This window comes from Pelobates fuscus, chromosome 1 (assembly GCF_036172605.1).
Source record: "Pelobates fuscus isolate aPelFus1 chromosome 1, aPelFus1.pri, whole genome shotgun sequence".
Taxonomy (NCBI): Eukaryota; Metazoa; Chordata; class Amphibia; order Anura; family Pelobatidae; genus Pelobates; species Pelobates fuscus.
Genome location: NC_086317.1, coordinates 213,412,031 through 213,439,397, shown reverse-complemented (window position 1 = coordinate 213,439,397; position 27,367 = coordinate 213,412,031). Strand labels below are relative to the sequence as shown.

At 46.9% G+C, this 27,367-nt stretch overlaps 1 protein-coding gene across 3 annotated transcripts in view; it reads right to left on the bottom strand.

Annotated features, from left to right (window-relative positions):
- Positions 1–20,144, bottom strand: part of SH3D21 (SH3 domain containing 21) — a 122,502-nt gene extending 102,358 nt beyond the window's left edge. Inside the window, exon 1 of one of the 3 annotated variants that reach the window (XM_063454532.1) lies at positions 20,066–20,144. The gene's annotated coding sequence lies outside the window, so the exon portion shown is untranslated. Of the gene's footprint in view, positions 1–20,061 lie in introns of all 3 variants that reach the window. The other 2 variants (XM_063454542.1, XM_063454551.1) reach the window with 2 other exon arrangements.
- Between the last annotated feature and the right edge of the window lie 7,223 nt (positions 20,145–27,367).

Here is a 27,367-nt window from a genome sequence, read left to right as displayed (position 1 = left end):
CGTTCTACGTGTATTCTGATATAAATATATATATGTTGTCCTATCATTTATTGTCTGACCCTGAGGAAAGTCCCGAGCGGGGACTGAAACGTTGGTCACAGATTTTTAATATGATTAAATAAAACTTTTGCATTTTAAACAAGACCGGTGAGCAGCTATCATTTGGCGTTCTATATTAATATCACAATACAGTTAGAACGAAATAAAACACATCTATATATTTTTTAATATTTTATTTTTAATTATTTTTTATTTTATTTTACGTATTTACATATTTATTTTTTTTATATTATTTATAAATATATATATAACAATAATTATATATATATATTTAATCAGTATCAGTCTACGTGTAATTTGATATTAATATATATATATAATTATATACATATTAATATTAAAATACACCTAGACGGTGTATGTGTATGTGTGTATATGTGTATATATATTTAGATCATATATATAATATATATATATGATCTAAGTATATATATATTTTTTTTTTACACTTTTAACTTCATTTGATTTTATTTTCAGCCAGCAGGGGGACCAACTGTCATTACAGTTAGTCCCCCTGCTGGCAATACAGAAGCCAGCTATCCCGGCCATGTGATTGTGAGGTCCTCGCAAGGACCTCACTCTCACATGACCGGGAGGGACCGGAGGAGGAAGATCTGCCGCGGGGGGGCTCCCTGGGAGTCCCCCCAACCGCGATCGCCGGCGTGGGACCGCCGGCGACCGGGTAAGTTACTAAAAACCGGAGGGCGTTTAGAGCCGCTTTTAAAAGGACGTAATAGTACGCCCTCCGGTCATAAGGGGTTAATACATGCACCTGCAAATACACTAATCAGCCACAACATTAAAACCACTGACAGGTGAAGTAAATAACAATGATTATATTGTTACAATGGCAGCTGTCAATAGATTGGATACAGGCAGGGCCGGTGCAAGGATTTTTGGGTACACAGGCGAAGATGTGCCACATCTTAACCTGTGTGCCTCTTAATCTGTCTTTTGTTTCTTATCCTCATTTTAAATGTCTTACCCCCTTTAGTGTATCTTATCCCCTATTTTTTCCCATTGTGTGTCTTACTCCCCCCTCTGTATGTCTCCTTCACTCCCAGCCCCTTTGTGTCTTTCACTCTTTCAAGCTCCTTTGTGTGTTTCTATTTGCAAAGTTATGCACTTCGGGGTTAAGAATGCACAAGCAATTTACACCCTAAATGGTAGTGAACTAGGGATAACCACACACGAGAAGGATTTGGGAATTGTTATTGACAACAAATTAGGTAGCAATATGCAATGTCAATCTGCCGTTGCTAAGGCCCGTAAGGTTTTGTCATGTATAAATAGGGGCATAAATTCTCGAGATGAAAATATAATTTTGCCTCTTTATAAATCGCTGGTAAGACCACACCTTGAATATGCTGTGCAATTTTGGGCACCTGTTCTAAAGAAAGATATCATGGCACTAGAAAAAGTGCAGACGAGCTACAAAATTGATAAAAGGAATGGAACATTTTAGTTATGAAGAAAGGTTAAAAAATGTAAATCTCTTCAGTTTGGAAAAACGGCACCTGAGAGGGGATATGATAACATTGTACAAATATATTCGGGGCCAGTACAAACCATTATCTGTAAATCTATTCATAAACAGGGCTATACAAAGGACAGAAGGTCACACATTTAGGCTTGAAGAAAGGAGATTTCATCTAAGGCAAATAAAAGTTTTTTTTTACAGTAAGAGCAATAAGGATATGGAATTCATTGCCTGAAGAGGTGGTTTTGTCAGAGTCTATACAGGTGTTTAAACTGCATTTGGATAAATACTTGCAAAAACATAACATACAGGGATATAATTTCTAATTAGTGGGGTAATAGCTGCTTGATCCAAGGAGACATCTGACTGCTATTTTGGGGTCAAGAAGGATTTTGTTGCAAAATTGGAAGCGCTTCAGACTGGGTTTTTTGCCTTCTTTTGGATCAACAGCAAAAGCATATGTGAGGAAGGCTGAAATTGATGGACGCAAGTCTCTTTTCAGCTATGTAACTATGTAACTATTTCATCATCAGCCCGTCTATCTCCCCCCAGCCCCTCTGTGTCTATTTTTCCTCTTTTCCAACCCCTCTGTGTCTCTTTTTCCTCTTCTCCAGACCCTCTGTGTCTCTTTCACCCTCATCCCATTTGTATTTCCATCCCCAGGCCCTTTTGTGTGTCGCTTTCATCCCCAGCCCCTCTGTCCATCTTTCTCACCCCCAGGCAGGGATGTGTCTACCGCGAGGCAAACAAGGCATTTGACTTGGGCGGCAATTTCCAGGGGGCGCCCAAAAACGCTGCCCCCAAATGCCCAGGCAAATTCCTTGTTTGCCTGGTTTCATGAGGGCCCAAGAGCTGGCCACCTGGCCACCTTTGGGCTCCCCCAGGACAGGCGGGCAGTTGTTTCCCAGGCGGGCGGCGAGGAAGCACTTTCCCCTGAGCTCTGTGTGTGTGTGTGTGTCAGTGAATGTGAGTGTGTGTGTGTGTGTCCAGTGAATGTGTGTATCTGAATTATTGTATGCGTCTGTCAGTGCATATGTGTCTGTCAGCGTGTGTCTAAATGATTGTATGTGTGTCAGATTGTGTCAAATCAGTGAGTGTATGTGTGTATGTCAGTGTATCTGAGAGTGTGTGCTGGTCCGTGAGTGTGTGTCTGTCAGTCAAAATGTGTGTAAGTTAACAGGAAGGGGCGGGTACATTTAAACTAGAGGGTGCCCGAGATCTGTCCTATCTAGGGCAGCACTATATTAAAATACACCACTGCCCCCAGGCCTATCTGTGTGTCTTTCTCCCCTCTCATGTCCCTCTGTGTGTCTTTCTCCCCACTTAGGCCCCGCTGTGTGCCACTCCCCCCTCCATGTCACTTAGTTTTCCTCTCCCCTCCCCTTCCTGTCCATTAGTGGTCCTCTTCCCTGTCCCTTGGTGTTCCTCTCCCATCCCTCCCCTGTCCCTTAGTGTTCCTCTCCCCCTGCTTACCTGTCTCTTAGTGCCCCCCCCTTCCCCCTTCTCTTTTAGTGGTCCCCCCATCCCATAGTGTTCTTTCCCCCCCGTCCCATAGTGTTCTTCCCCCCCGTCCCATAGTGTTCTTCCCCCCCGTCCCATAGTGTTCTTCTCCCCCATCCGATAGTGTTCTTCCCCTCCATGCCAAAGTGATCTTCCCCCCCGTCCCATAGTGTTCTACCCCCGTCCCATAGTGTTCTACCCCCGTCCCATAGTGTTCTCCCCCCGTCCCATAGTGTTCTCCCCCCGTCCCAAAGTGTTCTTTCCCCCGTCCCATAGTGTTCTTTCCCCCGTCCCATAGTGTTCTTTCCCCTGTCCCATAGTGTTCTTTCCCCCGTCCCATAGTGTTCTTTACCCCGTCCCATAGTGTTCTTTACCCCGTCCCATAGTGTTCTTTCCCCGTCCCATAATGTTCTTTCCCCCGTCCCATAGTGTTCTTCCCCCCCTCCCCGTCCCATAGTGTTCTTCCCCCCCTCCCCGTCCCATAGTGTTCTTTCCCCCTTCCCCGTCCCATAGTGTTCTTTCCCCCCTCCCCGTCCCATAGTGTTCTTTTCCCCTGTCCCATAGTGTTCTTCCCCCCCTCCCCATCCCATAGTGTTCTTTTCCCCAATCCCCGTCCTAAAGTGTTCTTGTCCCCCGTCCCATATTGTTCTTTTCCCCCATCCCGTAGTGTTCTTTTCCCCCCTCCCCATCCTAAAGTGTTCTTTTCCCCCGTCCCCTGTCCCATAGTGTTCTTTTCCCCGTCCCATAGTGTTCTTTCCCCCCTCCCCCGTCCTAAAGTGTTCTTTTCCCCTGTCCCCATCCCATAGTGTTCTTTCCCCCCTCCCCATCCTAAAGTGTTCTTTTCCCCCATCCCATATTGTCCTTTTCCCCTGTCCCATAGTGTTCTTTCCCCCCTCCCCTGTCCCATAGTGTTCTTTCCCCCCTCCCCTGTCCCATAGTGTTCCTTCCCACCGCCCACATCCCTTAGTGCCCCTCTCTCCCCCTTAGTCCCCAGTGTGTCTCCTACCTTTCTTCTAGTGTGGCCGAGCGGAGCAGATTGCGGTACAGGAGCTTCAGTTTTCTGTGCACGGCCAGACTGATCGGAAGTGAGCACCTCCTGTTAGTCTGGCCGAGTACAGGAAACAGATCCCCCTGTACCATGGTCCGCTCCACTCAGCCACGCTACACTGAGTGACAGGTAGGAGGGAGTGCTGTGCACCCACCTCCTGCTGGTCACTCTAATCTTGCTCCCCCCGGCCAGTGCACCCTAAGGCGGCCGCTTGTGCCGCCTTATGGACGTGCTGGCCCTGGATATAGGCAGCAAGTGAACAGTCAGTTCTTGAATTTCATGTGTTGAAAAAATTGAAAAGCAAAATTATCTGAGTGACATTGACAAGGGCAAAATAGTGATGGCTAGATGACTGGGTCAGAGCATCTTCAAAATGGCAAGTCTTGTGGATTGTTCCTGGTATGAAATGGTTAGTAACTACCAAAAGTGGTGCAAGAAAGGAAAACTGGTGTCAGGGCCACCCCAGGCTTATTGATGCATGCGGGGAGCAAAGGCTGGTCCCATCACACAAGTGAAGCAGGATAATGCACCCTGCCACACTGCAAAAAAATTGTTCAGAAATGATTTGAGGAACATAGCATAGAGTTTAAAGGGAAACTCCAGTGCCAGGAAAACAATCAGTTTTCCTGGTACTGCAGGTCCCCTCTCACTCCCACCTCCCAATCCCCAGTTGCTGAAGCGGTGAAAACCCCTTCAGTGACTTACCAGAGGCAGCGACATGTCCCACGTCGCTGCTTCTTCCTCCACTGCTTCTTCCTCCTTGGAAATGCTTTTCAATGCTTTCCTATGGGGAATTGAGCGACGCTGGAGGTCCTCACACAGCGTGAGGACGTCCAGCGACGCTCTAGCACAGAAAATATGTGCTAGAGACACGGAAGTGCCCTCTAGTGGCTGTCTAGTAGATAGCCACTAGAGGTGGAGTTAACCCTGCAAGGTAATTATTGCAGTTTATCCACACCCAGACCACTCCAGTGGGCAGAAGTTGTCTGGGTGCCTGGAGTGTCTCTTTAATGTGTTTTAAAGGAACACTATAATGTTAGGTATACACCTTTGTATTATTATAAGTACAATAACATGCAACCCTCTTAAAATGTGTATACATATGTGGTATAGAATAATAATAAAAGCACACATATACCTCGAAATCTGATATAATTATCACTGCAGAGAAAGAAAAAACAGAAACAAATTTCATAGGGTAGTATAGAACTTACAGGAAACACTTGGTGTAACGGCAACCCCAGGCATAAAAGGGGTTAAAATCAGCTTACACTCCTGGCAATCAGGCTCTAACAGCATACAGTAAATCCCCCCAAGAACGAGACAAAGCTCCGTGTTGAGGGTCAAGCAGTGAACAGTTTAATGGCACCAAAAGAACCTTCTTTTATGACAGTTACCCTTAGGTAGGACCACCCACAGGGTGTTACAAAATGACCAATAAACACATACAATACACTCAGACACTCCCACACAAAATCCTCCCCTCTGCCTGTGATACAATTACCTTACACAATGGGTAATGTAATTATCACAAGCAGAGAAATACAGTTTTTCCACATTATTCATAACTTTAAAAGTATGCATCACATTCACATTCACAAACTTACATTTTCTGAATCAGCATACTCCAAATACAAACATACGTCCTTTGTGACCAAATGAAGCATGGCTTTTCTGCCCAAAACCAGTCCTATCCTGGAGATAATTAGGAAGTAATCCAATTATCTCCAAGGACAGAGGCAAAACTCCATTGAACACATGGCAGCAAAAAACAATAAAATATATAACTGTGCAGCCATTGCATAAAACAGGTACATTCCAAATGAAGCATGCATGGCTTTTCTGCCCAAAACCAGTTCCACAGAGTCTTCTATCCTGGAGATAATTAGGAAGTAATCCAATTATCTCCAAGGACAGAGGCAAAACTCCATTGAACACATGGCAGCAAAAAACAATAAAATATATAACTGTGCAGCCATTGCATAAAACAGGTACAAAACAGATAGCTCAGATGGAAGTTCCCTTTAAGCAAATTTGCTTTTGAGACTGAGACCAATGCTTAAATAATATATGTACAGCTAGTATTCGTTTTTTTCCTCTGTCTGGAAATCTCGCAAAAGAAAGTAGCAAAACACACTACTGTGCAAAAGATTTAGTCAGGTGTGAAAAAATACTGTGAAGTAAGAATGCTTTCCAAAATAGAAATGTCAATAGTGAGATGAGGCATAAGTAAAAGAAAGTAATATTTGGCAATGTTACTGAATATTTTTTTTCAATTCTTTATTTTGTTTGTGCAAAGATCATACATGTGGATTGGCACTGCCACAACAGCTGGTGCAATCAGGATTGTATACATGCTTAATCACATGGCAGTAAAGAAAATCATGGCACTTTAAATAAAAAAAAACTAGATAAGTAAACAAGGCTATGACTTAAGCTTCACAAAGACAAAAAGGAACATTAGCTTGGTTCACAGAGAGGCTGCACTCAGCAGGCACAGTGAGAGTATCGGTCAGGCTAGGGCATTGCTTTATGAAACTGGGCTGAGTACACCTATTCAAGTATCTGACCACCCATGGCTATACAATCAATATACTAGGTCTGGCCCCGGCTATTCATAGTAAACGAGCTATGCTGGGCAAGTCGAAAATAAACAGAAGGAACTTGCTTAATCAAGAGTAAACAAAAATTACAGGCAGCTTAGGCTTATGCAGCTTCGCGCCCCTTGCATTACGCTTGTCATGACAGGACTCCTAGTGGTAGCATCATTAGTAAATAAAGAAGAGATGACATATAACAGATAAAACACAAAAGATTAAACAAATATTTGATTTGTGTTTTCAGGCATGTTGATGAGTAAGGGTGGCATTAGTCAAAGTCCAGCGTCAGCCTATGCCCCGGCTTGGAAAGGTATGCTGGCTGTCCGTATGTTGTACAGCGCAGAGGCTGAGCTTGAGGGCCCTCCCGCTCCGGACTATGATGAAGACCGGCATCGTGAGGCTATGGGCTGGGGGTCTCTGTCTAGAGGCCAAGTCACTCTCTGTTAAGGGACGGTTGGAGCTCCTGCTTTTTTGGTACCTCCGGCGGCGATGGTTCTTCAGCTGCCGTGGTGGATGCCGGGGTAGTATATCCCTCGTGGTCTTTAGCCCAGACGGGCCTGTAACGGACTGTTTTGCTCACCAGAGGTTAAAAAACGTTTAGGCGATAATCCCCTTCCAGATAGACAAGCAGCTACTGCAATCACCAATCTCCCGAACTGCAAACTGCACGAAGTCACCAAATCCCGAATAGGAAACACACGAACACAGGAAGCAGCCAACAGGAAAAACCATACGAAAGGTTTAAACTCCTGGCAATCGGCATACAATCCAATTCCCCCCCCCAAGAACGAGACGACACTTCGTTATGAGGGTCAAGCAGAATCTGACTGTACTGGCACATACGGTCTCTTTTATTCCCAATCCACAAACATAGTACAGCCCACAGGGTTTTACAGAACAACCAATCATTCCGTACAATACACACAGACACTCCCACACAAAATCCTCCCCTCTGCCTGTGATATGATTACTGAACACAATGGGTAATCTCATTATCACAGGCAGAGGAATACAGTTTTTACACAATATTTATAACTTCTAAAATATACATGCCACAAACTCAAAACATACATTTTCAGAATCAGCATGCTTAGAATATACACATAAAATCAGGGCAATCAGTTCAGGGGTTAAAAAGTTAAGGGAAAGTCCTATTTGACCAAATGAAGCATGCCTTTTCTGCCCAAAACCAGTTCCACAGAGTCTTCTATCCTGGAGATAATTGGGAAGTAATCCAATTATCTCCAAGGACAGAGGCAAAACTCCATTAGCCACATGGTAGCAACATATAATAAAATAGAATATGCCCTGTATTTAAAGGGCTAAATCTCCCAGGGGCCATAGTCAGCAGGCAAGAGGCGGGCAAGCAGCCCCCTCCAAGGACACGTGGCGAGGTCGGTTTCGCCACATTTCTCCCCTTTACCATCTAGACTAACAGGGTATCTGACCTCCTGTCGGTCAGTGCCCTGGTTAGTCCAGCAACCCACCCACAGAACACAATCAGCAGTACAGCCCACCCACAATAAAGAGTTACTGCACCTGGGTAAACGTGCAGCCAGTCTTTGTCCAGGGGTTCCATCAGGGCTATGGGTTACGGATACTTCGGATCTGTGGGTTGCTGAGGGGGCAGAGACCAGCGGTACTCTGCCCGGATGCCAGCGCTTCAGCTGGAGTAGTCTGGTTGGAGCCCAGCTGTGAAGAGGAGTTAGTAGGCTCCTCTCTCTGGACCCAGTACTGCTGCTGGAGGGCACGGCAGGCGGTCTCCCCTTTGGATGAACCTCCCTGCTGCCGGGGGACGGGACCGACCATCCCTAGCCCCTGTGAGGCATGTGCAGAGACCACTGTCCCATCTGCACGGGTATGGGGCTTATTATCTCCCCTTGGTGGGCTAGGCTGCCGCTGGGGAGAGGGGGTAACTAGTTCCTCTCCCTTACCCACTTTCTGCCGCTGGGGAGAGGGAATGACAAGTTCCTCTCCCTGCCGGTTGAGGGGGGGGACCGACTGTCTCCCCTTTCAATATATTGTCCTGCTGCTGGGGGGCGAGACTGACTGCCTCATCTGCCCCCTCTGGGAGACTAGGGAGCTTATTTCCCTTTGCTAAGGAGCCACACAGTATTGATCTTCAGCCTAGATCGGCTAGCAACCAGATAAGCGGGGAAAATGAAAAGAAAGGACAAAGTCTGGGACAATATACCTATGACGGTAGAACGTACCTAAAAGTCCCATTTTGGCTACGAGACCAGACTCAGAAAAACTGCTTCAACTGAGCCCTAAATACAAAGGAGGGGGGGGGGACCCTAGTTAACCCTTCCCCCCCCCCCAAAAAAATTATCTCCCTACCTACCCCCCTCACCCTAAAAATAATGAGGGGGGGACCTTTAACTAAAAACCTGTAAAAAAAAAAAAATGAGACAAAAACAACTTACCATTCGATGTTTTCTTTCTTCTAAAATCTTCTTTCTTCAGCCCGAAAAAAGGCCCAAAAAAAAGCCATAATAACCGACGCAATTAAAAAAAAACAAAAAAAAAACAATCCATGTTCACCCATGGAGGGCTCCGTGCAGACTGAGCTTTGCAGGGCGGGGGAAGGCTTATAAAGCCTTGCCACGCCCTGCAGTTAGGCTAAGAACACTCTGATTGGCTGGTTTAAGCCAATCAGAGTGCTCTCTGTCATTTTACACAGCGTGGGAAAATTCCAAAGAATTTTCCCACGCTGTGTAAAATGACACAGAGCACTGTGATTGGATGGATTTCAAGCCATCCAATCACACTGCTCTGTGTCATTTTACAAGCGCGGGAAAGTTCTTTGGAATGTTGCCACGCTTGTAAAATGACACAGAGCACTGTGATTGGATGGATTTCAAGCCATCCAATCACACTGCTCTGTGTCATTTTACAAGCGCGGGAAAGTTCTTTGGAATGTTGCCACGCTTGTAAAATGACACAGAGCACTGTGATTGGATGGATTTCAAGCCATCCAATCACAGTGCTCTGTGTCATTTTACAACCGTGGGAAAGTTCTTTGGAATTTTCCCACGCTTGTAAAATGACACAGAGCACTATGATTGGATGACTTGAAATCCATCCAATCACAGTGCTCTGTGTCATTTTACACAGCGTGGGAAAGTTCTTTTGAATTTTCCCACGCTGTGCAAAATGACACAGAGCACTGTGATTAGATGGATTTCAAGCCATCCAATCACAGTGCTCTGTGTCATTTTACAAGCGTGGGAAAGTTCTTTGGAATTTTCCCACGCTTGTAAAATGACACAGAGCAGTGTGATTGGATGGCTTGAAATCCATCCAATCACAGTGCTCTGTGTCATTTTACACAGCGTGGGAAAATTCTTTGGAATTTTCCCACACTGTGTAAAATGACAGAGAGCACTCTGATTGGCTTAAACCAGCCAATCAGAGTGTTCTTAGCCTAACTGCAGGGCGTGGCAATGCTTTATAAGCCTTCTCCCGCCCTGCAAAGCTCAGTCTGCACGGAGCCCTCCATGGGTGAACATGGATTTTATTTTTTTTGCGCTCGTTTTTTTTTTTTTTTTTTTTTTTATTGCGTCGGTTATTATGGCTTTTTATTTGGCCTTTTTTGGGGCTGAAGAAAGAAGATTTTAGAAGAAAGAAAACATCGAATGGTAAGTTGTTTTTAAATCATTTTTTTTTACAGGTTTTTAGTTAAAGGTCCCCCCTCATTATTTTTAGGGTGAGGGGGGTAGGTAGGGGGATATTTGTTTTTTTTGGGGGGGGAGGGGTGACTAGGGTCCCCCCCCTTTGTATTTAGGGCCCCCACCCACTGCTCAGGGTGGGGGCCGGGGGGGGGGGAACAGTAGGTCCTCCCCTTATTGTTAATTTTAGGGCCCCCACCCACCGCTCAGGGGTGGGGGCCGGGGGCACAATAGGTCCCCCCCTTATTGATAATTTTAGGACCCCCACCCGCCGCTCAGGGGTGGGGGCCGGGGGGGGACAGTAGGTCCCCCCCTATTGATAATTTTAGGGCCTCCACCCGCCGCTCACGGGTGGGGGCCGGGGGGGATAGTAGGTCCCCCCTTATTTTTAGTTTTAGGGCCCCCACCCACCGCTTAGTGGTGGGGGCCGGGGGGGACAGTAGGTCCCCCCCTATTGTTCATTTTAGGGCCACCACCCACCACTCAGGGGTTGGGGCCGGGGGGGACAGTAGGTCCCCCCCTTATTTTTAGTTTTAGGGCCCCCACCCACCGGCCAGGGGGGGACAGTAGGTCCCCCCCATTGTTAATTTTAGGGCCCCCACCCGCCGCTCAGGGGTGGGGGCCGGGGGGGACAGTAGGTCCCCCCCTTATTTTTAGTTTTAGGGCCCCCACCCACCGCTCAGGGGTGGGGGCCGGGGGGGACAGTAGGTCCCCCCCTTATTGTTAATTTTAGGGCCCCCACCCACCGCTCTGGGGTGGGGGCCGGGGGGGACAGTAGGTCCCCCACATATTTTTAGTTTTAGGGCCCCCACCCACCGCTTAGGGGTGGGGGCCGGGGGGACAGTAGGTCCCCCCCTTATTTTTAGTTTTAGGGCCCCCACCCACCGCTCAGGGGTGGGGGCCGAGGGGGACAGTAGGTCCCCCCCTTATTTTTAGTTTTAGGGCCCCCACCCACCGCTCAGGGGTGGGGTCCGGGGGGGACAGTAGGTCCCCCCTTATTTTTAGTTTTAGGGCTCAGGGGTGGGGGCCGGGGGGGACAGGGGTGGGGGCCGCTCAGGGGTGGGGGTTGGGGGGGACAGTAGGTCCCCCCCTATTGTTAATTTTAGGGCCCCCACCCACCGCTCAGGGGTGGGGGCCGTGGGGGAAAGTAGGTCCCCCCCTTATTGTTAGTTTTAGGGCCCCCACCCACCGCTCCCTAAAGGAGCCACACAGTATTGATCTTGTTAATTTTAGGGCCCCCACCCACCACTCAGGGGTGGGGGCCGGGGGGGACAGTAGGTCCCCCCTTATTTTTAGTTTTAGGGCCCCCACCCACCGCTCAGGGGTGGGGGCCGGGGGGGACAGTAGGTCCCCCCTTATTTTTAGTTTTAGGACCCCCACCCACCGCTCAGGGGTGGGGACCGGGGGGGACAGTAGGTCCCCCCTATTGTTAATTTTAGGGCCCCCAGCCACCGCTCAGGGGTGGGGGCCGGGGGGGACAGTAGGTTCCCCCTTTAATTTTAGTTTTAGGGCCCCAACCCACCGCTCAGGGGTGGGGGCCGGGGGGGACAGTAGGTCCCCCCCTATTGTTAATTTTAGGGCCCCCACTCACCGCTCAGGGGTGGGGGCCGTGGGGGAAAGTAGGTCCCCCCCTTATTTTTAGTTTTAGGGCTCAGGGGTGGGGGCCGGGGGGGACAGGGGTGGGGGCCGCTCAGGGGTGGTGGTTGGGGGGGACAGTAGGTCCCCCCCTATTGTTAATTGTAGGGCCTCCACCCACCGCTCAGGGGTGGGGGCCGTGGGGGAAAGTAGGTCCCCCCCTTATTTTTAGTTTTAGGGCCCCCACCCACCGCTCAGGGGTGGGGGCCGGGGGGGACAGTAGGTCCCCCCTTATTGTTAGTTTTAGGGCCCCCACCCACCGCTCAGGGGTGGGGGCCGGGGGGGGGACAGTAGGTCCCCCCTTATTTTTAGTTTTAGGGCCCCCACCCACCGCTCAGGGGTGGGGGCCGGGGGGACAGTAGGTCCCCCCTATTGTTAATTTTAGGGCCCCCACCCACCGCTCAGGGGTGGGGGCCGGGGGGGACAGTAGGTCCCCCCCTTATTTTTAGTTTTAGGGCCACCATCCACCGCTCAGGGGTGGGGTCAGGGGGGGGGACAGTAGGTCCCCCCCTTATTGTTAGTTTTAGAGAGCGAGCTGAGCTGTCAGTCAGACAGCTCAGCTCGCGAACGCGCATTCCGCGCACATGCGCGGTAAAGCGCTGAATTTCTTCATAGGGCGGCTGTCAATGCCGCTCTATGAAGAACGCGATTGGTGCAGCGCGAAGCCGCGCATGCGCACCACATCGCGATGACGCTTCTCTCAGAGAAGCGTCGTATTGGGCCCCGCGATTTCGTCATTTTGATGAAAAAGGGGGCGCGGCATGGCTGGGAACTCAGCGCTGGAACGGAGGTAAGTTTTTAATATAAATTTAGGGGCCCCACCCACTGCTCAGGGTGGGGGCCGGGGGGGGGGAACAGTAGGTCCTCCCCTTATTGTTAATTTTAGGGCCCCCACCCACCGCTCAGGGGTGGGGGCCGGGGGCACAATAGGTCCCCCCCTTATTGATAATTTTAGGACCCCCACCCGCCGCTCAGGGGTGGGGGCCGGGGGGGGACAGTAGGTCCCCCCTATTGATAATTTTAGGGCCTGCACCCGCCGCTCAGGGGTGGGGGCCGGGGGGGATAGTAGGTCCCCCCTTATTTTTAGTTTTAGGGCCCCCACCCACCGCTTAGTGGTGGGGGCCGGGGGGGACAGTAGGTCCCCCCCTATTGTTCATTTTAGGGCCACCACCCACCACTCAGGGGTTGGGGCCGGGGGGACAGTAGGTCCCCCCCTTATTTTTAGTTTTAGGGCCCCCACCCACCGGCCAGGGGGGGACAGTAGGTCCCCCCCATTGTTAATTTTAGGGCCCCCACCCGCCGCTCAGGGGTGGGGGCCGGGGGGGACAGTAGGTCCCCCCCTTATTTTTAGTTTTAGGGCCCCCACCCACCGCTCAGGGGTGGGGGCCGGGGGGACAGTAGGTCCCCCCCATATTTTTAGTTTTAGGGCCCCCACCCACCGCTTAGGGGTGGGGGCCGGGGGGACAGTAGGTCCCCCCCTTATTTTTAGTTTTAGGGCCCCCACCCACCGCTCAGGGGTGGGGGCCGAGGGGGACAGTAGGTCCCCCCCTTATTTTTAGTTTTAGGGCCCCCACCCACCGCTCAGGGGTGGGGTCCGGGGGGGACAGTAGGTCCCCCCTTATTTTTAGTTTTAGGGCTCAGGGGTGGGGGCCGGGGGGGACAGGGGTGGGGGCCGCTCAGGGGTGGGGGTTGGGGGGGACAGTAGGTCCCCCCCTATTGTTAATTTTAGGGCCCCCACCCACCGCTCAGGGGTGGGGGCCGTGGGGGAAAGTAGGTCCCCCCCTTATTGTTAGTTTTAGGGCCCCCACCCACCGCTCAGGGGTGGGGGCCGGGGGGGACAGTAGGTCCCCCCTATTGTTAATTTTAGGGCCCCCACCCACCACTCAGGGGTGGGGGCCGGGGGGGACAGTAGGTCCCCCCTTATTTTTAGTTTTAGGGCCCCCACCCACCGCTCAGGGGTGGGGGCCGGGGGGGACAGTAGGTCCCCCCTTATTTTTAGTTTTAGGACCCCCACCCACCGCTCAGGGGTGGGGACCGGGGGGGACAGTAGGTCCCCCCTATTGTTAATTTTAGGGCCCCCAGCCACCGCTCAGGGGTGGGGGCCGGGGGGGACAGTAGGTCCCCCCTTTAATTTTAGTTTTAGGGCCCCAACCCACCGCTCAGGGGTGGGGGCCGGGGGGGACAGTAGGTCCCCCCCTATTGTTAATTTTAGGGCCCCCACTCACCGCTCAGGGGTGGGGGCCGGGGGGGACAGTAGGTCCCCCCTTATTTTTAGTTTTAGGGCTCAGGGGTGGGGGCCGGGGGGGACAGGGGTGGGGGCCGCTCAGGGGTGGTGGTTGGGGGGGACAGTAGGTCCCCCCCTATTGTTAATTGTAGGGCCTCCACCCACCGCTCAGGGGTGGGGGCCGTGGGGGAAAGTAGGTCCCCCCCTTATTTTTAGTTTTAGGGCCCCCACCCACCGCTAAGGGGTGGGGGCCGGGGGGGACAGTAGGTCCCCCCCTTATTGTTAGTTTTAGGGCCCCCACCCACCGCTCAGGGGTGGGGGCCGGGGGGGGGGACAGTAGGTCCCCCCTTATTTTTAGTTTTAGGGCCCCCACCCACCGCTCAGGGTCGGGGGCCGGGGGGACAGTAGGTCCCCCCTATTGTTAATTTTAGGGCCCCCACCCACCGCTCAGGGGTGGGGGCCGGGGGGGACAGTAGGTCCCCCCCTTATTTTTAGTTTTAGGGCCACCATCCACCGCTCAGGGGTGGGGTCAGGGGGGGGGACAGTAGGTCCCCCCCTTATTGTTAGTTTTAGAGAGCGAGCTGAGCTGTCAGTCAGACAGCTCAGCTCGCGAACGCGCATTCCGCGCACATGCGCGGTAAAGCGCTGAATTTCTTCATAGGGCGGCTGTCAATGCCGCTCTATGAAGAACGCGATTGGTGCAGCGCGAAGCCGCGCATGCGCACCACATCGCGATGACGCTTCTCTCAGAGAAGCGTCCTATTGGGCCCCGCAATTTCGTCATTTTGATGAAAAAGGGGGCGCGGCATGGCTGGGAACTCAGCGCTGGAACGGAGGTAAGTTTTTAATATAAAAACACTCCGAAAATTATTTTTAATCAATGAAAGTTCATATAGAAGCAAGAAGGAAGGCTGGGGGACCTGTCTTTCTTGCTTTTATATGTTGACTATATAGTCCCTTTAATGTGAGTATTATTTTGGAGTTCTGTCATACACTCAGACACACAAACAATATGGAGCTCATAGAAAAGAGGGACATTCGGATAGAAAAAAAGGAAAGAGGTAATTGGACTCAATATATAAACTGTACATTACAAAGTATGGACACTTGGAATGTATATTTGCAGGTGTCACGTTTCATGCTCATAAATATTCAGTCATGTTATGAAGAAATTGTAGAGTCATAAAATTTCATTATATTGCACAATAAGTAGTAAATGAACAAGCAATCCACTAAATGAGAATGACATGATTATAACACGTTTTATGATTAATCAAGAGGCCACAGGCATTAAGCACTGTGGCATATATGTATGGTGGCAATAGAGGGTTAATAGGTCCAGTTAATACTATAGGACATGTTCAGTGTAAGTTCATGACCCTGATCAGGTTGTTGGGCAGAGTGGAGACAAGTAGCTGGGCAGATTAGGTGACACAGCTGTTGCTGGGGACAAGAGCTGGCTGAGGATTGGTTGCTGGCAGTAAGCCAGCAAAAAAGCGGGAACCCAGGTAAGAATTAAAAGCTGACAGCGCTAGGCAATCCCTGTCAGCTGTTTTTCTACAGGACAGGAGAAGCACCGACGGACCCCCACCCTCCCTCCCCCTATTTGCTAACTTTGGGGCAAAGTCATCCTCAGGTTCAAGTTCTGAGGAAGGATATGGAAATGGTTGTATATAAAAGGCGGTCAGGTTAGCTATGACTGACTGGCAATTAAGTGATGGTGAAAGTGAAAAGTTTTGGAAGTAAAGTGAAAAGTTTATGTGAATATGTTGCCGTTATCAAGTATGGTGGTATGCCCCCTGTTCAAGTTTTAATAAACACCACGGCCAGGCCCATTGAAATAAAATAAACTGTGTCTGTGTTTATTGTGTGGTCTAAGTTATTTATGCAAATTATTGCCTTCCGTACATATACTTCGTTTTTACATAATTTGAATGTTTTTATTTGAGGAAGAAACACATATTCACATAAACCAGTAAATGAATATAAAACCACAAAAACGATTATAAAGATTACACAAATTGCAGTAAGTAGCTGTGTATCCGCATACACTGTGTATAAATCCCAGGTATTACAGAGCATGAACTCTTTTGGAAATGGATTTGACAATTATATCTGAAAATAGATTTGTGGCATTTTTTGTTTAGTTTTTTTATTATGTTTTCTACCAGTAACATAGATAGAGATACAGCGGTCAATCCAAAGATCGATGTTATATATTAGTTGGACATTTCTCATTTCAAATAATTTTTAGCAAGCTACCATTTGCCAGTAACCCCACAAAAGAAACTACTTTTAAAAGAAATCACTCAAGGAATTTGATGATGGGACATTTCAGCATGCCTATTCCCATTCCCATTTTGTCAGCATAAATAGATAATATCGCAGATACTTAGTACAAAGTAGGATCTGTTTTGTTTTGGAACACATTGAGAAACATGATTCTTAACCAAATAAACCACTGACATGATTAATAACCAATGACCCTGAAATAACTATCACGATAACTATAAAAGAAACAAAAATAAATCAGACAGTTTAATAAGAACCCCCAGCTTATTAGAGCCATGTTATTAGTATTAATCACATGTCATATGGTTATTGCTATCATGCTAACTTGTTTTTCTGGACTTGCAGGAATTTTTGCACTAGTGAATACGATAGGCTACTTTGGAAAGACCTAGACAGGAGGATGATGCTGTATCTACTCATCCAAAGAATGTTCTGCACGTTCTTACATCCATGTGTTTGAGGTTTCATTGTCAAGTAACTGTTATTGCAATCATGTGAGTATTACAAAGATACTATGACTAATTTATTCTAAACTGAATAATGTGTTTCAATGTTCAGCAGCTTTATTTAAGGGAATGGCAATATTTTGAGAGAAGTAAAATATAAATTGCCATTCCTTTAAATAATGTTGATTCAATTTAATATAAGTTATAGAGATAAAAATTCAGAAATAATATTCTAAACCAGGAAATAGTAAATGAGATTTTCATAGCAATGTACCTTGTATAGGAACCTTACTTATCTAATTACAGGATATTTCTGTATCTAAACTGTAATCCTCATATGAAGGTGCATTTTCTATATAAGCACATATCACCTACTGTATTAGTGGAGTGAATGTTGGACAATGGGCTTTTCCCCGACTTTATAATCAAAAAACAATAGGATATGACTTCAGTTTGCTCTGCCAGGAATTTTAAACCTATGTCATGAATTCAGAGGGCTTTGAGATCGTAATGTGTGTCTGCTTATAAGAAAGTTAAGAAATAAGTTTCCCCCACTAAAGCACTTAAAAAGATACGGTAGGCACTATTACCATTTCATCTAATAATTGGTTATAGTGCCTGGAGTCCTCTGATGCTGTCCTTCCATTAAGTGTTAAACCCATTTTCATGCAGTATTACCGTAAATGAGGTTTCCTGGTTACCCACAGCCTGGACCCCACTTGAGGGGTTTCTAAGAAAGAGATTATACTATTCCTTCTAGACACACCAACTGATACCAGCATTGGGCACTGTGATAGGTGAAAGCAGTCAGATTACATTCTCAACCAGGGGATTGACTGCAGGGAGTCTCATATAGCATTAAACATTAAAAATGGATTAACATTGGATGGAAGGACATTGCCAAGGGAATCCAGACACTATAAACAATTAGATGAGATAAAGCAGATACAGTGCCTACAGTGTCCCTTTAAGACCATATGTCATCCCCATTAGGTAGTGTGTATGCTGATATCAGCAGGTATACAGCAATTTACTAAAGAAGAAGACAGAAGGGGAGAAACCCACCCATGGGTGGGTGATATGAACTAGTGAGATGAGGATGGTCTCTGCTACCATGGAGAAAAGTGGGCATAAGGATATATATGGAAATAGGTGAAGATGGCTGATTTGGAGGGGCATAAAGAGACTGTTGAAGGAGAGGAGGAGGCTGATATAATAGAGAATGAGAAGAAGTAACTGGAGATGGGAGGGAATTTGGACTGCAGAGATTTTGAAAATGGGTGGTTTGTGTGTGGTATCTCATATGAAAAATGGGGTGCAGAGAGAGGGAGCAGAGACACACAAAAAAAGGAAGGGAAACTAATATGAAAAGGAAGGGGGGGAAATGAATCTTATATATAAAGGGTGTGATGGAGGAGGTAGGATAGCTTTGAGGAAGGAAACTATTATTTATTGGGAACAAGGCAACTGTAAGAAAAGGAGTGGAAACATCCTCACTGGGGTCTGGGCAGTGAAATAAAGATAGAGCTGAGAAGAGGGCAATGAAAACACACTGCTCACATTATTCTGTTACTTGAATTCTGTAGATGCTTTCATGTGTAGTCAAAAATGTTAACAATCATCATGCAACTGTTATAATACCAGTGAGAAAAACTAGAAATTAGATTTATGTTAAAGGTAACTGCACACGGTGCCCAGTGATAAAAAGACACATTGAAGAGTCGGGAGCCCTGATTGTTTCTCATTTTATATATACTGGGTGTCAATAACACAGTCTGGAGTCCGCACATCAGGTAATACCTCCAACTTGTGGACCTTCCTACTGAGGTCATCATGTAATACAGGGTGAAAACTAGCATATTTTCTTTCCTGTTGCAGTGGCAGCTTATACACTGTAATTGGCATATTGGCTTCATGGGCAGTAGTGTTGGTATTAAAACAAAATGTTTGCTAGAAGATCTCCATGCAAGCTTCACCCTATGCTTAGATTGGTAAAGTTATAACATTGTTTTTCCTTCAAAGACATTATATCCTAATTAATAGTTTAAAGGTCTAACTAAGTAAAAACGAATAGTATATTTTATAGTGGTAAGTGTTGGCAATATATGTTCATTGAATGTGCATCCAAATACTCTTTCTATAGTCAAATAAAATGTATGTTTATGGTTTTCTGTATAGGTAAACCACTATTCGCAATTATAATCACTGACAATGTGACAAGAACTAGAGAAACCACCTAGCATACAATTTCCATCCATCTTTAGGATCTCAGACTACCTGACTAATTCTAAAGAAAGGAACATACAAATGTGGCTGCTTTTAGCCCTTTATTTATAATGGTCATTATAAATGTAATAAGAAAATATTCTTTAATTGCAAAACAGTAAACTAAATTACTAAAAAAAACAAAATAATAAAATGTATTAACCACAGTCCCCCTATTAAATTGGAGGTGCCTGGGAGCTTTGTCCCTTTCCATACCCTTACACAACATGCAGTGGCTTGAGGACTAAAAGAGTGGGTGGGTCACCACCATTGTCCACCCTATTTTCCTCATCAACTTGACAGTGGAATGATGGCTTTCACAAAAATGTAATTTGGGATCTAGAGGAAACCGTATATTGAAGCTGGTATCTGTTTAATAAACCTTATCTCATCGTCCAATATGCTGGGGTTAAAAAAGAGCTCATGAGCAGCTGGTGGCCTCTATTAATTTGTTATGAAGTCTGCCTCAGATGGATTAAAATAACCTGAAATATATGCATATTAGCACACAAAGTGATAAAATCTGTTTTCTCAGATTGTATCATTATTAAAACAACCGATTCCCTAATTATTCCCTAGGCTGTTTTATAGTACCTAGGGACTTTTTTTTATTTTCTAAACCTATTTTGAAGGTCCCATAGGAATTTCTCCAAGTAATTACACAAGTATAAATATTACAGTTTACGTTATGAGGGGCTATGATTGGAAATATATCCAAATATAATATAAGGTACTAATGCAGGCCAATAAATTACTCAAATAAAAATATATACTCTATATATTTATATATATATATATATATATATATATATATATATATATATATATATATATATATACATACATACTGTGGTAGAGTTAGAAAGGCTTTCTAGGTCATTAACAGGTTGAATCACTCTCTATTCTCAGCATGATAGGGTTAGTAGGTGGAAGTCATCTCTCTCAAGTGAATAAAATTAACCTACAGTGCAATATTTAAAGGTCAGCCTCGGAAGGCATGGGGGCATCTGATAACGGGGAGAGAGAAGGCAGTATAGCCTGAGCCTGAATTGCCGAGACTCAGAGAATTTAAAGCCTGTGTGTGATTAAATTGTTTATAACTGGGAACTGGATTAACTTGCCAATTGGACAGTTAGGAAATCTAATGTTAGTCTGTCTCTAAGATAGTGTAGGATTTTTTACTTTTGTTTTATTTACCGTTGTAAAGCACAGCAGTGTGCACCTTGTGACAACAAATAATAAACCCAACTACAATTTTATCCTGACAATAGCAGGCAGAAGCTCCTGGTACACAGTCTGAGACAGAGAAAAGGTGGATGTATTGAGTGTAGAAGAAAGGGAACATGCCACAGTGTTGGAGAGACCAAAGTCAGCATTACCTTAGCGAATTTCATTTCAGCTAGTCCACACAAGTTTTGTTTCTATATATCCCTCTTAAGTTTCCATACTTCAACAAGAGTATGTGAAGAGTAGTTAGGGTTGCCACTAGAGATGTCCCGAACGGTTAGCTGGCGAATAGTTCCTGGCGAACATCATTAGACAGAAGTGTGTTATATTTGAGCATGCTAGGCTGAATGTGCGTATATCATGGCTAGTTGCACTGAGGGTATGAGTATATAGCAGTGCATTGTTGTGAAAGATGGCTGTCATGTTTAGGGTGTAGCTTGCACGTTATCAACTGTGTATTTATATCAGCAGCTCCACCACTAGTTATAAATCAAGTATGAGTCGCCCCATGAGATGAGACTAGTGAATAACATAATACATGAACGGTTAAGGTAAAGGCATGTAAGGAAGTACGACAATAAACTGTTTAGGAGGTGAAATAATGACATGTAAACGTAGCTTGCTACTTTACGATTAGTTAATGTGCAGAGAGCAGTTCATGTGATCAAAGGCATGGTGTGGAGGATCGGCTATAGTGGGACATGCTTGGCAGGCTGCTGTTTACTGCTTGTGCTCATCCGATCCATTCTGGGTGCCAGGTGCAGACCCTGGGAGTCCCTGATACCTGGAACAACAAAGGCAAGTCTGTGGCTGTGTGCCGGGTTCGCGGCTTGAGGTGGTGGAAGCTTGTTTTGTTGGGTGGTCGGATCTGTCCCGGTGGTGCTTCACGTCCGGTGCGGGATTGTGGTGGCTTAAGGTGGAGGCGAGTGCTTGACGTGGGGCAGGCTCTGCATTTCTGTTTGTGCCTCCGGTCCCGTCTTTGACGCCTTTTGCGTTGGTGGATTTTAATGGGGACTGCTTCGCTTAGCTGTGGTGGAGCTTGTTGGGGCTTCCTGCTTGTTATTTGCTTCCAAAATTGATTAAAGAGTCTGTCCAGCTTAGACTCAATATCCTGTCATGCTTTGCTGGTACCAGGAGGACACGCGGCTGCCGCCATATTGGGAGAGTCGCAGATGAGTATGTCAGCCTGGAAGGCTGTGCTCTGTGCGTCCATTAGCTCCAGACAGCCTCTCCTGCCGGGAAGTAGCTGCTCCTGGGCATCCCAGGATTGGGAGATCGGCCGCCTCTCCCGCCCGGTGAGCACCAGGCCACACTTGCCATGCGGAGGTAAGTAAGACTCTGTCGAGTTGCTGACCGCTATTAAGCATGTCGGGTCGGTCAGGTAGGAGCAACATTGCTGGGTCATCCCCTTCTGGGATGAAATTCGCTTGTTTATAGCTGATTAAAGTGAGATATTGAGGGAGCTCACACGAAGTGCGTCTTTCCTCCATGACAGCTAGGCCCCGCCCCCCGGAAGCTGCATTCTTAGTGAGAGGAGGGACAGTGTAGCTGCTGCTGATTTAATAGAGAAATCGATAGCTAGGCTAGTGTATTCAGTGTCCACTACAGTCCTGAATGACTCATCTGATCTCTGCTGTAAGGACAGCACCCCAAAAAGCCCTTTTTAGGGCTATAACATCAGTCTGCTTTTTTTTTTCTGTGTAATCTAATTGCAGTTGCCTGCCTGCCAGCGTGTGTGTCAGGCTCACAGCATATACTGTGCCCACTTGCCCAGTGCCACCACTCATATCTGGTGTAACAATAGCTTGCATTTAAAAACAAACAAAACTTTTTTGACTGTAATATAATAGCAGTCAGTTTCGGGCCTGCCAGGGCACAGTGTCACACCAGTGCAACTCATATCTGGTGTAACAGTAGTGTACAATAAAAAAAAACCTAGAAATTTGACTGTGAAATAATAGCAGTCTGTTTCCTTCACACGTGTGCGTTTCAGGGCCGGCCAGGGCACAGTGTCACACCAGTGCAACTCATATCTGGTGTAACAGTAGTGTACATTTAAAAAAAAAAATACAGGGGGCTTGTTGTCACCTTTCGGGGACTCTTGGTGTTGTACGTGGCTGGGTGGAGGAAGAGACCTTCAATGACATTAGTGAGGACAAGGAACGGGACATGGCTAGCTTGGTATCCAACCTTGTGCAAATGGGGAGTTTGCGGTTGTGCAAATGGACTGTTTGCGGTTGTTTCTGGTGCGTTAAACGGGGAGTTTGGTCTGTCACTGTGAAGCGGGCGTAACCCTTACACTACCTGATCGATACAACATCATACCTGATGTTTTAAAGCACGTTATTCCAAACAATTTAGGAATGTTAGGTGATTTATGCCCTTTATGGATTAAAACCAGACTCTGCATCAACTATCTAATTTTCCATGGGAGTTTTGCCATGGATCCCCCTCGGCCACAGTCGAGGTGTTAGTCCCCTTGAAACAACTTTTCCATCACTATTGTGGCCAGAAAGAGTACCTGTGGGTTTTAAAATTCACCTGCCTATTGAAGTCTATGGCGGTTCGCCCGTTCGCAAACATTTGCGGAAGTTCGCGTTCGCGAACGGAAAAAATTATGTTTGCGACCTCACTAGTTGCCACCTTTCTTGGAAAAAAAATACAGGCCTTACTAATTTGCATAACTAATTAGGTATGTGTGACATCACATGATGTAAATCACAAGGAGTGACAGAGAAAATTCTGTAAAATCACAAAGAAAACTACTTAAAGTTTGATTCTGCTGTATAGATGGATTGCTCCCAGTGTCTCCCTGTCTCGCAGGTCTCCCAAGGTGTCCCCTAGTGTCTGTGTCCGCATGTCACTAGGGGACACTGTGAGACATGGGGACACTGACACTTGGGGACACTGTCTGCCAGTGTCCCCATGTTGCCCAGTGTCCCCTAGTGTCTGTGTCTCCATGTTTATACTGAGAAAATTAGCGGCATTTGTATTGCCGGTATTACTGCAATATCGGCACTGGCCAGGCAGCCTCAAATACCGGCCAGGTGGCAACCCTGTAGTTTGTAAAAAAAAAAAAAGAAGGTGGGGGGGGGGGGGGGGGGTTGTTCAATAAATGGGCCTATTCCATGGGCCTGGTCCTGGAGCAGCAGCTCCATTAGCCCCTATGTTAATCCAGCTCCAGGGCCAAACCCTAACAGAGCCTAACTATAGTTAATAAAGTAAATTCGGAAGTGAACACGTCAATGTTTTAAGTCTGCAAAAAGCCTGTAACCAAGTTGAATAAATTAATGGGGCTATAGTTAATAGGAAATCCAAAGACATATATCCCCATTCCATTGTTAGAAATGACCTTCTTTATAGGGTGATCAAAGAGGAAAGGCAAGAAATTGAACAGCTCCTGGTACTTAGGTGTTTCAGAAGGAAGCTGTTAGAGTTGGCTCATTCTCATTTATTTGGGGGACACTTCAGTTGAAAAAACTCAGGAAAGGATTTGAAGAACATTTTTCTGTCCCAGGGTATAGGAAAAGGTCATGAGGTACTGTGCCTCATGTTCAGATTGCCAACTAGCAGCCCCAAAACTTCTCCTATATCCTCCCCGAATCCCATTACCCATTATAGAAACCCCTTTTGAGAGCATTGCTATGGATGTGGTGGGGCCGTTGGAAAAGTCGACTAAAGGTAATCAGTACATCCTGGTTATATTGGATTGTGCCACACGCTATCCAGAAGCTATTCTGCTTCGCCATACTGCTTCCAAAACCATAGCAAGGAAAATGCTGCAGGCATTTTCTCAGTTAGGATTACCAAAAGAGATTTTAACCTACCAAGGTACCGCTTTTATGTCCCAACTAATAAAAGAGTTGTGCAAATTATTACAGATAAAAGTATTGCGGACACCTCTGTACCTCCCTCATACAGATAGTGGAAAGATAGTTCTTGAGTGCCCCCATGCCCAATACCCTCAACCTCATCCCCCACAACTCAGGAGGAACCTGAATTCTCTTGACTTCCAGCAACTCTCAGCTGATCTCCATTCCAAACTATCATCCATTCCTACCCTCTCTTGTCCCTCTGTGGCTACCTCCTCATATAATGCTACCCTCACCTCTGCCCTTGACACTGCAGCCCCACTCCAAGCACGCTCCTCAAGGAGGGCACGCATCCAACCATGGCACACTAAGTCAACCCGCTACCTGCAGAGATGCTGCTGAAGGAAGTCTCGCACCTTGTAAGACTTTCTACACTATAAATTTGTCTTGCGCTCATACAGTGCAGCTCTCACCCTTGTTAAACATTCCTATTTTTCTTTTCTCAATAGTTCATGCTCCCGCAATCCTATGCATCTCTTTAAAACTTTTTTTTTGTAAATATGATTTTTATTAATGTTTTTGCAATATATATTTTCATCAAGAAATAAGCAAGGGGAGATGAGACTCGCAGGTCTCTGAAGACATCGACATAAAGTAATTGCAGTTGGGCTCGTAGTCCCCAATAAACTATGCGGACTCGCAGGTCCTGCTTTTTCTTGTTGTCAATGTAGTTTTCGTTAATGCATATCTTGATAACTGTCGTCAAGGTGAGACTCGCAGGTCTCTCAACTTTTTTTTTTTGGAGGTTCGTGGATACGCAGATCCAGTTGGTGACTTATACATCTACAGGTATATAATAATAAACATGAGCCATGTGGCTCCCTACCTATGTCGGATATGTTTTCATTTTAATTTTACCCCCTCTATGGTTGTCGATAGAATGCTGGGGTGGGTAGGTCAAGTCCCAGCTGATTGATCCAAGTGTGTTCCACTTTATGTCATACCTTTACATCAGGCTCATAGGCCTACTATGTTGACGGACTCGCAAGTCCCCATTAGCTGGTGTGGTGTGTGTCTCTCGTCTCTGTCATTTGTGTTGGTCGCATGTTTTCATGGCTCCCGCTTAGTAGTTGGTGTGGTTTTACGCTTTGCTATGTTTTATGTGGCGTTGGTGGCCTGTGCCCTATTAGTTAATCTTCGCATGTGTGAAGTCCTCCACCATTCTGATTCGTCGGGTGTTCCGTATGGCCCCTTATCCTGATTATGTGCGGTATTGCTCTCGTCGGGCTGTTGTGTTTCCCTTTACCGTTATACTCATGTGTCCTGACTGTGTAGGGGTATGTCCGAGTGTGGGAGATAGGATTCTCCGTCATATAGTGGTAGGGTGTATCTCCAGTTGGGTCGAGCCTTAGATCGTCCAGGGTAAACGCCAGTCCTGTTCTCGTGTTCTCTATGGGTGCGGTCTCTAAGTGCTAGCGGTACTGCAAGTGGTCACTTGGGTGTCTTCGTTTCGGGTATTGTTGACCTACTGTAAGTTTATGCAATTGAGTGGGGTCTGGTGGTGGTCTCGCTTAGGTAATAGGGGAGGGGTAGGAAGGAGGGGGTGGAAGGAGGGGGTGGGGGTGTCGGGTTGGTCGTCTGTCGGTAGTCTTCTGTCGCCTTAGGTGTTTAGTCTCTATGTCCTATCCAGTATTTGTGAGGTGTACGTCCGTGGTTGTTCTGAGGTCCAGTTGGAATCTCTCCTTTGCTGTCTCTAGGATCCAATGTGTCCATATGTCTGTGTATGCCGTTGGGGTTGTGTTTGTCGTCATAGTTAGTTCCTCTATTGTCCTTAGTTCCTCCATTTGGTTGAACCAGGACAGCATCGATGGTGTCACAGGTTTCTTCCAGAATTGAGGGAGTACTCGTTTGGCTACATTTAGTATTCTGATAGTCATGGATTTTTTGTACTTTGAATGGGGAATTGATGTGTGGTGTAGGAGCATCGCTGCCGGTTCCAGGGGGGGTGGCCTGTCTGTGAACTTCCCTAGCGTTTTATGTATTCCCCGCCAGTATGGGGTGATCAGTGTGCAATCCCACCAGATATGTTTCAGTGTGCCTTCTTCTCGTTCGCATCTCCAGCATAGACTGGACAGGCTTGGGTTTATTTGGTGTAGGAGATGTGGCGTCCTATACCAATGTGTCAGGAGCTTGTAGGCCGTTTCCTGCGTTTTACTGTGTGTGGAGCAGTGGTGTGTTAGGTAGCATATTGATTCCCATTCCGCTTCCGTGAATGAGATACCCAGGGCTGCTTCCCATTTTCCTATGAAACGGGGTGACTCAGTTGGGTGTTCCGATTGTAACATGGAGTACAAGGAGGATATTCCATCTGGGAGCGGGTCTGGGTGTGTGCTGATCTTCTCTATTGTGGTGTGTTCCCTGGTGAGCGCTGGTCCCTGTGGTAGTGTGTGTATGAAGTTAATAAGTTGGGCGTAACGGAAGCAATGCATGAAAGTGGGGGACGCACCTTCTAGCATGACTGATAGCTGTTTGCAGGTCCCTCCCTGGAGGGTGTGGTGTGGGCGTGGGGATGTGTTCGGGATGATGTCTTTGAGGGTCCGTGGGTCTAGTCCGGGGGGAAAGTCTTCATTATGTGTCAGTGGCATAAGGGGGGAGGGGTATGGTGACATGTTCCCCTGCTGCTTGACCTTCTGCCAAACTCTCAGGGTGTTTTTCGTATATATGGACATGTCATGTCCCTCCGCCGAGTCGCGGCTCCATGGGAGTCCCGCTATCGGTCTACCAGCCTCCGTCTCCTCCACCGTTTTCCACAGTTTATGTACTCCATCCTTAGACCATTCTACAACCCTCTGTAAATGCGTGGCCACATAGTATAGTTGAAAATCTGGGAGGGCTAATCCCCCTCTGTACTTAGGTCGGGTCAGTGTGGAGAATTTTACTCTAGGTTTCCCCCCACCCCATATGTATCTGGTCATTTCTTTCCTGAGTGTTATAAAGAAAGGTCTCGGAATTACAATGGGGATGGCCTGAAGAAGGTACAAGAGGCGTGGAAGGAAGTTCATTTTTATGACCTGTACTCTCCCTAGCCACGAGATATGAGGGTATGA